Genomic DNA, 10,689 nt, shown 5'->3' on the forward strand with positions numbered 1-10,689 from the left:
CAGGGTGTCACATTGTCCTGTATTCACAAAGAGTCTCCCTGTCTTATTCATTAGGATCCAAACCACAAAACGGATCCTAAATTAGCACTCCTACTCTAGGACACTGGGAACACGGGCCATTGTACCAGGGCAATGGATTCTGAGAATATTTGATGGTCGGTAATTATTCATGTTGTGTCTCTAATTCATGATTTATTTCTGTTTATCTTAATTTTCTATAAAGGTGGTCCTGGTGAGATGTAATATCTCTTTTATGGGAGAGACCAGTTTACTGTGCAGAATGGAAGTGTCATATGAAATAGGGATCAAGGGGGGTGAACTCTGACAGCTGATAAGGACACGTGGATTTTAAAGAGGCACTTCCTGGGTTTGTTTGCTTGTCTGTGTGTTTGTTTGTGTGCTTCCTCCAACACTGTTGACCAGAGGCTACATAAACCTGGCCCCAGTATCAGACCATCTGTTAGCATTCACCATGCAAAACTACTGAGCGTTCCCCCCAATACTGACCATCTGAAATAGCTGTAATGTAGACACGTGTGCATGAAAGTTACCCAAGCTAATGTTGTGAGAGAGAGGGCGAGAGAGAGAAAGAGTGAGGGAATCTAACCACATGCCAGCCAGTGCCAGCACTCAGTCGACTCGCTAATCTGTATGGAAACGTGTAGCAGTCAGTGATTTGTCAGCTTCAGAATGGGACAAGCAGAAGGCTGCAGCACAGAGCTGCTGTGTTGTGTGGATGCCTGCCTGGGTGTCTGTCTTATTGTCTGTCTGGCTCTGTGTATTGTTCTCCGGGAGCAGACTTCCTGACCGCGGTCTTCTCCTCTCAGCAGACTCCATGCCAGACCCCCTGAGCCACGCAGACTTGAGCTGGTGAGTTGGCACATCCCGAGTGAGGCCCTGCCAGGCATTTGTATACACACACACACTCGCGGGCAAGCACAGATGCACATGTGCACACGCGCGCCTGAACATGCAAAAACGAAATGCACATATGCATAACACTCTTCCAACCTCTTTGTCAGTGTGTGTGTGTACATCAGTATCTGTGTCTGTCAGTGTGTGTGTGTACATCAGTATCTGTGTCTGTCAGTGTGTGTGTGTACATCAGTATCTGTGTCTGTCAGTGTGTGTGTGTACATCAGTATCTGTGTCTGTCAGTGTGTGTGTGTACATCAGTATCTGTGTCTGTCAGTGTGTGTGTGTACATCAGTATCAGTATCTGTCAGTGTGTGTGTGTACATCAGTATCTGTGTCTGTCAGTGTGTGTGTGTACATCAGTATCTGTGTCTGTCAGTGTGTGTGTGTACATCAGTATCTGTGTCTGTCAGTGTGTGTGTGTACATCAGTATCTGTGTCTGTCAGTGTGTGTGTGTACATCAGTATCAGTATCTGTGTACATCAGTATCAGTATCTATCAGTATCAGTATCTGTGTACATCAGTATCAGTATCTGTGTGTGTACATCAGTATCAGTATCTGTGTGTGTACATCAGTATCAGTATCTGTGTACATCAGTATCGGTGTCTGTCAGTGTGTACATCAGTATCAGTACCTGTGTGTGTATATCAGTATCTGTGTGTGTACATCAGTATATGTGTGGGTCTTCAGTCTCCAGTATGCTGACGGTGAGTCTCGTCGCCCTCCCATGTGTGTGGCTGATGGGAACTCTGATTCCCCAGTCGGCTGCACCAGCACTGTGCCTCCTGAGTTGACGAGTGACACTGATGAATCAGATTATCTCTCTCCTTCCTTCCCTCCATCCCTCCTTCACTCTCTCCATCTCTCGCAGGAAGCCTGACCTTTCCAAATAAAACTCATCTCCCTTGTTGATTCCTTGCCTACAAATCCCTTACAGCAACACTTCATGCTCCCTCCCCTCACAAATCCCTTACAGCAACGATTCATGCTCCCTCCCCTCACAAAGCCCTTACAGCAACACTTCATGCTCCCTCCCCTCACAAAGCACTTACAGCAACACTTCATGCTCCCTCCCCTCACAAAGCCCTTACAGCAACACTTCATGCTCCCTCCCCTCACAAAGCCCTTACAGCAACACTTCATGCTCCCTCCCCTCACAAAGCCCTTACAGCAACACTTCATGCTCCCTCCCCTCACAAATCCCTTACAGCAACACTTCACGCTCCCTCCCCTCACAAATCCCTTACAGCAACACTTCACGCTCCCTCCCCTCACAAATCCCTTACAGCAACACTTCACGCTCCCTCCCCTCACAAATCCCTTACAGCAACACTTCACGCTCCCTCCCCTCACAAATCCCTTACAGCAACACTTCACGCTCCCTCCCCTCACAAATCCCCTACAGCAACACTTCATGCTCCCTCCCCTCACAAAGCCCTTACAGCAACACTTCACGCTCCCTCCCCTCACAAAGCCCTCACAGCAACACGTCATGCTCCCTCCCCTCACAAAGCCCTCACAGCAACACTTCATGCTCCCTCTCCTCACAAAGCCCTTACAGCAACACTTCACGCTCCCTTTCATAAAGCCCTTACAGCAACACTTCACGCTCCCTTTCATAAAGCCCTTACAGCAACACTTCATGCTCCCTCCCCTCACAAATCCCTTACAGCAACACCTCACGCTCCCTCCCCTCACAAAGCCCTTACAGCAACACTTCATGCTCCCTCCCCTCACAAAGCCCTTACAGCAACACTTCACGCTCCCTCCCCTTACAAAGCCCTTACAGCAACACTTCACGCTCCCTCCCCTCACAAAGCCCTTACAGCAACACTTCACGTTCCCTCCCCTCACAAAGCCCTTACAGCAACACTTCACGCTCCCTCCCCTCACAAAGCCCTTACAGCAACACTTCACGTTCCCTCCCCTCACAAAGCCCTTACAGCAACACTTCACGTTCCCTCCTCTCACAAAGCCCTTACAGCAACACTTCACGCTCCCTCCCCTCACTAATCCCTTACAGCAACACTTCATGCTCCCTTCCCTCACTAATCCCTTACAGCAACGCTGCATGCTCCATCCCCTTACAGGGCTTTGTATGTGTGTCCCTAGGATATCAATACAAAACCCCCTACCTTCCTTCCTGTTTGAGATGTCACTCCTCTCACTCTAACTACTGTTACTGAGGAGTGGATATGGCAGTTATCCCCAACCTTTTTGAAACGTGGCACACCTTGACGGGATGTACACTTACTGGTTACGACCTCCATCTCATCTGATCAATTCTGCAAACCATCTATTTCCTGTGAATTTTTAAAATATATATTAAATCGGGTTTATTTGAAATATTTGAATAGTTCCTTACTCATGATTGTTAATTTGTGTATAGCCTTTTAAGATTGTCCTGCGACTCTATACCAGAAAGAAGAAAATGTAGCTAGGTCCGGGAAAATAGGTCTTTAGTTTTGAATAGTTTGGGCTACAGACTATTCATTGTAAAGGTGGAACCACGGACACAATGCTCTGTTTGTTTCTATGGCAGAAGCTGTGGTATAGTTAAGCCCAGAGCCATACTGTACCAGAGGCTGTGGTATAGTTAAGCCCAGAGCCATATTGTACCAGAGGCTGTGGTATAGTTAAGCCCAGAGCCATACTGTACCAGAGGCCGTGGTATAGTAAAGCCCAGAGCCATACTATACCAGAGGCTGTGGTATAGTTAACCCCAGAGCCATACTGTACCAGAGGCCGTGGTATAGTTAACCCCAGAGCCATACTGTACCAGAGGCTGTGGTATAGTTAAGCCCAGAGCCATACTGTACCAGAGGCTGTGGTATAGTTAAGCCCAGAGCCATACTGTACCAGAGGCTGTGGTATAGTAAAGCCCAGAGCCATACTGTACCAGAGGCTGTGGTATAGTTAAGCCCAGAGCCATACTGTACCAGAGGCTGTGGTATAGTTAAGCCCAGAGCCATACTGTACCAGGGGCTGTGGTATAGTTAAGCCCAGAGCCATACTGTACCAGAGGCTGTGGTATAGTTAAGCCCAGAGCCATACTGTACCAGAGGCTGTGGTATAGTTAAGCCCAGAGCCATACTGTACCAGAGGCTGTGGTATAGTTAAGCCCAGAGCCATACTGTACCAGAGGCTGTGGTATAGTTAAGCCCAGAGCCATACTGTACCAGAGGCTGTGGTATAGTTAAGCCCAGAGCCATACTGTACCAGGGGCTGTGGTATAGTTAAGCCCAGAGCCATACTGTACCAGAGGCTGTGGTATAGTTAAGCCCAGAGCCATACTGTACCAGAGGCTGTGGTATAGTTAAGCCCAGAGCCATACTGTACCAGAGGCTGTGGTATAGTTAAGCCCAGAGCCATACTGTACCAGAGGCTGTGGTATAGTTAAGCCCAGAGCCATACTGTACCAGAGGCTGTGGTATAGTTAAGCCCAGAGCCATACTGTGCCAGAGGCTGTGGTATAGTTAAGCCCAGAGCCATACTGTACCAGAGGCTGTGGTATAGCAAAGCCAAGAGCCGTACTGTACCAGAGGCTGTGGTATAGTTAAGCCCAGAGCCATACTGTGCCAGAGGCTGTGGTATAGTTAAGACCAGAGCCATACTTTATTAAATAAATGACTCTGGCTAAGCCTAAGAAGACTTTGCTAATGGTTTTCACAGACAAATTAAAATGATACAAATTACTTTGTTCGTGATGCGCCGCCCCTCAAATGATACAAATGTAATACCAGCCTGTGCACACCAGACTTGAAACAATGACACAGATGTAACCATTTAATGTTTTATCTGACCGCCACTCGTGCTCCTAAGTCAAAATGCCATGTGCATTACATCCACAGGCCGTGTTTAGAAGTGAGTGTAAAGTGTGAGTGTAAAATGTTATAAAGAATAGGAACATTTCCTCAAGGCACACCAGTGTGGGAACCACTGGGATAGGGGACAGTTTCTGTAAAACAAGGGGCTGTGAATAGTGGAAGCCTGTTGGGAGGTGTTACAGTTTCCACCTGGCTCCTTGGAGTGGTTTGTCTCATGTACAGAGTCACAGCCAGGCTAACACGAGACAGTGGACTGGAACAAGGTCTAGTGCTGTGGGCTGCAGTATCAGGTGTGAGATTAGTTATTTTGTGGCTGAATGAGCAAACTGTACATGGCCAGGTGACAGAGTAGGTTATGGTGAGTAATGTGGGTGTACCTTGTGTGTCTGCAGATAAAGCCTATTAACTAATTTCACCACAATATTAACAGAGCAGAGAAGTCTGTCTCTCCGCCCGCCCGTCTGTCCGTCTAGTCCACAAAAGCCAAATATTTGACTTTACACGACTGTAATGTAGACATTTCATGGCCCCCAACTGAATAACAACCCAATGAACACTGTCAGGCAGTAAGCATGTGCTTCAAATACATCCCTTTCATTAAAGTACCCGGCCGTGCCAAGGGTGAGGTAAACCATTTGCTTGCGGGAAGTTTATTTGATTTCATTATGAGATAGAAGAGTACACTTTTATTTTTTAATATATTTTTTCAATTGATCAAATCAAATGTCACATGCGCCGAATACAAGAAGTGGAGACTTTACCGTGAAATGCTGACTTACCCTTAGCCAACGGTGCAGTTCAAGAAGAAGAAAGAATTTACCAAGTAGACTAAAACAATAAGAATAATGAGGCTATATACAGGGGGCACCAGTACCCAGTCAGTGTGCAGGGGTGCAGGCTAGATGAGGTCATTTCTACATATGTACACTCAGGGAGTGCAGTTTAAGCTGAACTTTTCCCATTATGCTAGCTCATCTCAGCCACGTTTCAGGCAAAGAGCGTACCACTAAGTCAAAGGGGCTTGGACAGAGGGCCAGAGGGGAGAAGAGGGGAGTTCTGGGTAGACTTTTAATGCTTTCAACAGCAAAAGTACGCCCAAGCCCTCACAATTAGTTCAGTCTTCTTCGATTATTTGCTTCCACAGCAAAGAACAAGAAAAGACAAACAAGGAAAGAGAACAAATGCAATTTTCCCACAAGGATGCTTTAAACCCTACTTACTTCTTTGGGAGGGGGCTGTGGGCAGGGTGCAGTGGGGGGGTTGGGGGGTTATCAATACTGGAGATTTCTGCTGTTGTAGTGTACATCATTGGTGTTCTCTTGCCCAGTCCTTCAGATAGCGATTTAAGGATAACAAGAGTTTGTGTGGGTGGGTGGCGTTCTACTAAGCTAACATATGGAATGGTTTTAAGATTTTCATACCATGGATATTTCATCTATTTGATTGGGATTCTTAAGACCCCTGTGGACCCCTGTAGGTATTGTTTAAAAAAAGTTATTATTTGATGAAACATTGAATTTGGCCTTTTGAATAATACGTTCATAAATGGCAAAACAGATGGTCAGAAATACATCTAATGGAAGTATGTTATGAAGTGTCAGAGATATATCACCCATATTTAACCCCTTTGTTTTTAACACGTTCATTTTGTGTTCAAATTCCTGCCCTGGGCTTTTAATGTTACCGTTGTCTCTTTGGGAGATTGACTGTCGACAGCCATTTTGTTTCTGGCTGTGACGTAGCTAGCCAGGCCTCCTCTTGTAGACCTCCCAGGTATCTGCAGAGAACATGGAGAGACCGTTTATTTTCTGAATATGAGGAAGACTATTGCTCTCAAAGAGGCTAAACCTTAACAAGGGGAAAGAAAACACAGAAAGTGTGTACATGCTTTGATTATTCTTATTCCAAACATTAGTCACCAGAGAGACCAAACAGTTTAGCCTGTAGCCTTCGTCACGACTATCACTCCACTCCACCCTACCCTATCCTACACCTAGCCCTTAGCTAGTTGGCGCTAGAGGTTAATTCAGTGGTGCAGTATCTTCAACCTCCATCTACCAGAGCCAATTAGCAATTAGCCTCCTCCCACGCTACCAGCTAGTGCAGCGCAGAGTGCACCAGAGGGATGGCCCCCACTCACTGCTTTCTGCCTTGATGTGTTTTCATCAGGAAACTGAACATGTCAGAGGAACTGAAGGACCAGTAACGACGGCTCGGCTTTGCAGAGAGACGCGGTAAGTACAGAAAGTTATTGGAGATGATTAATGTGTTTTCACTTTATGGTGTATTGTGGGTAACATGGATGCTGAGGCTGTGATTGGTTGGATGTATTCAAAACCTAGAAGTAATGAATTCAAATGTGATTTTGAAGTAACTCAACAGAATAGTATAGGATCCCATTTGTTAGCTTGTCAGGCAAGTGGGCTTGAAAGTAACAAATTGACAAGACTGAAAAAAATGTGGCAATTTTGTTTCTCATTAGTCCACTGTTCATACAGTCCCAAAATGGTTTGCATGTCAGCAATCAAGTTTAAGATATTGGACTTTCAAGAAGCAAAGTGTAATCAGCCACATCATCATGATACCACCCTGCATACCGCTGCTGGCTTGCTTCTGAAGCTAAGCAGGGTTGGTACTGGTCAGTCCCTGGATGGGAGAACAGATGGTGCTGGAAATGGTGTTGTAGGGCCAGTATTAGGCACTCTTTCCTCTGGTCTAAAAACATATCCCAATGCCCCAGGGCAGTGATTGGGGACATTGCCCTGTGTACGGGTGCCGTCTTTCGGATGGGACGTTAAACGGGTGTCCTGACTCTCTGAGGTCATTAAAGATCCCATGGCACTTATCGTAAGAATAGGGGTGTTAACCCTGGTGTCCTGGCTAAATTCCCAATCTGGCCCTCAAACCTATCACAGTCACCTAATAATCCCCAGTTTACAATTGGCTCATTCATCCCCCTCCTCTCCCCTGTAACTATTCCCCAGGTCTTTGCTGTAAATGAGAACATGTTCTCAGTCAACTTACCAGCTAAAATAACAGATAAATTAAATAAATAAAATAAAAATGCAAAATTAGAATTGAGCTAATAATAATCAGAGGCAAGGCAATTGATATCACATTATTACTATTATGTTGTCAAGAGGCATTTCCTCACATGTTGCCAGGAATGCTCTTGCCTTAACAAGTTACATGGCTTTGAAACAAGTTTTACTTCAAAGATATTGCGTTTGAACTCAGAGGACTCTATCCACTGCATGTCTGTCCATGAAGTCTGAGACTTCTGTAGCATTTTTCAGACCAATTTTTTTGAGGATTCTTCAGCCCCAACGACATCAATCGGCATTTCTTTTTTTTCTTTTTCTCTTCAACTGGCAACATCCAAGATAGGTGTGTGTGTGGGAAGGCTTGAAGGATTTCAAAGCCATCATATCTGTCTCCACCACCCCCAAAAATCCTGAGGTAAAAAAATAATAATGAAAAAAGTCCACTTTCGAAGCACAAACTCTACAGGCTTCTTTCTCGAGCCAGCCAGAGCCAGGGAAAAGCCAACAGACCAGGTTGTCAATAGCAGGGAACTGAAAGAGAATGTGCTCTGACATGACAACTCATGATGAGAAATCAATAGTCTCCCTCTCTATGTCCTCTGAAAAGAGGGAGTTAAAAGACGGGGAGAAAATGAAGAGAAAAGAAGGAGTGAAAGGGAAGGGATTGAGGGTTATGGTCTTGAACCCATGTCATGTGTGAAGCTGAGATACCAGGGGGTCTTCAAAGGTATTGACTGTAGGTCCCCCTAGACCTGGACACAAGCATATATAGGGGAGTAATTCAATATGTACTCTGGGCAGAAGTTTATACTAGTCATCTGAATTAGTAGATTATTGAATGAAGAAATGTTCAAACAAAAGAGTAAACAAATTAACAAAAATATTTTGTCACCAAATAGGGTAGAATATTTTTTAATTTGAACTTTTTTTAAAACTTTTTAAAACTTTTTTTAACTAGGCAAGCTAGTTAAAAACAAATTCTTATTTACAATGACGGCCTATCCCAGCCAAACCCTGGCCCGTACAACGCTGGGCCAATTGTGCGCCGCGCTACAGGATTCCTAATCACGGCCGGCTGTGATACAGCCTGGAATTGAGGCAGGGTCTGTAGTGACACCTCTAGCACTGAAATGCAGTGTCTTAGACCGCTGCGCCACTCGAGACCCCTTCCAAATCTGTCCTGAAATAACATGCCATTACTAATCATTCCTTAATAGCACTCAAGCCTTACATACTGTAGTGTTATGAATACATCTCAAATAGGTCATCATGGGACTTATTGAAGTGCCTTGTTGAATGATGGGGGTGGTATGTTTGAAATGACTTTGACCTATTCTAACAGTATGTTTTAGATGGAACATATACAGACACATTGCCTCATTAAAATTGATGCAGGCCGCATTACAAATAAAATAGCACCCATCCCAGCTTATATCCTCAATATCTAGTTCATTTGCAATACAAAAGCAGTCATCTTTCAAAATCGACTTTAATATAACTATCATGCTTTACTTGATCTGTCAGGAACATGAAACATTACCAACACAGAGTTTGGAAATGGAGGGAGATTCTATTAACATGTAGTATGAATAGTTTGACTAGCTCACGTGTTCTGTTCAAACAGAAATACATTGCTGTTATTGAGAGAACAGCACCAACATTTCTGATCTTTTAAGAATTCAATATACACTGATCTTAATGTCCCTGTAGGGGGAATGGAATGATGTGTATGAAACGACGTTTGCACAACCTTCAATTCAAATGGAGCCCTTTCAGAAAACAGTAATGACGCATATTTTTTTTAAGATGGGAAAGGGACAGACGACAAATAACATTTGAAGAATGTATATTTTCCACTAAAGCGGAAAATGCTTCTTTTTAATTGAGTATTTAATATCCCGGGCCAAGGCTCAGCTCTAGTCTTACTGCAGCCGTTCATTCTAATCCATTGCATTGTATCCCTGGCTGAGCTGTCGAACGCTCCAGCCATAGTCTCTGAGAGATTCCGGTGTGAATCAGGCTATCGGCTCCTTCCCTCGCCTCTCTCTGTTAATAATGTGAACGAGTGCATTAGGGATTCTAACGGCCCTCGAGTGCTATACTATCGGAATGGGTTAAATGTGGAGATCCACTCGCCTGCCTTTGGGGCCCGAATAGCTAAGAAGGGCATATCCTCCATCTCACTTTTCCCTCTCCTCCTTTCTCCTCTCTGTTGTGTGAGGCTCGCTCTCTCCATCCCTTGCTTCCTATTGATTTTTCCCAGCCACCTCTAATAAGATAACCGATGTCGCCTTAAAAGAAATGCTGTAGAATGTTAATGTATCAACACCAGCGGCCCAACGTCTGTTCTACTTTCATAGACGTGTTTGTATGTGCGTTGGGGGTGGGGGGGGGGGGTTGTAAAAAGAGAACAGGTGAGTGGATCAGGTGAGGTTTAAGAAGATCGGAAGGTTTAAGAGAGAGGAAAGAAGAGGAGGATGGAATACAACGGAGGAGAGGATGCCAGCTGGTGCAGAGTGGATTCACCTGTCCTGTTGCTCCTCTCCTCCTCTCCTCCTCTCCTCCTCTTTGGAGCTATGGCCAATTCATCTTCATTTCCCCCTCTCTGCCACCCCAACACCAGCTAGACAGAGCGCCACAACTAGGCTTTGTGAAATCTCACCTTCCCTACTGTCTTTCTCTAGCAATGATTAAGCTATCTACCTTCCTGCGATACAACGTAGATGTTGGTTGGAATGAGTCACTCGACAATGTTTTTATTGCGTTTCTTTTCTTTATTTCGCCGCATGATTTAACCTTATATCGACACGTGTCTTAAGACTTAAATCACATTGGCTGCATTCACTTATTATTCACATAGCCCAATTCATTTATTGGTCTTTTGACCAATCAGATCCACTC

This window comes from Oncorhynchus gorbuscha, linkage group LG17 (assembly GCF_021184085.1).
Source record: "Oncorhynchus gorbuscha isolate QuinsamMale2020 ecotype Even-year linkage group LG17, OgorEven_v1.0, whole genome shotgun sequence".
Taxonomy (NCBI): Eukaryota; Metazoa; Chordata; class Actinopteri; order Salmoniformes; family Salmonidae; genus Oncorhynchus; species Oncorhynchus gorbuscha.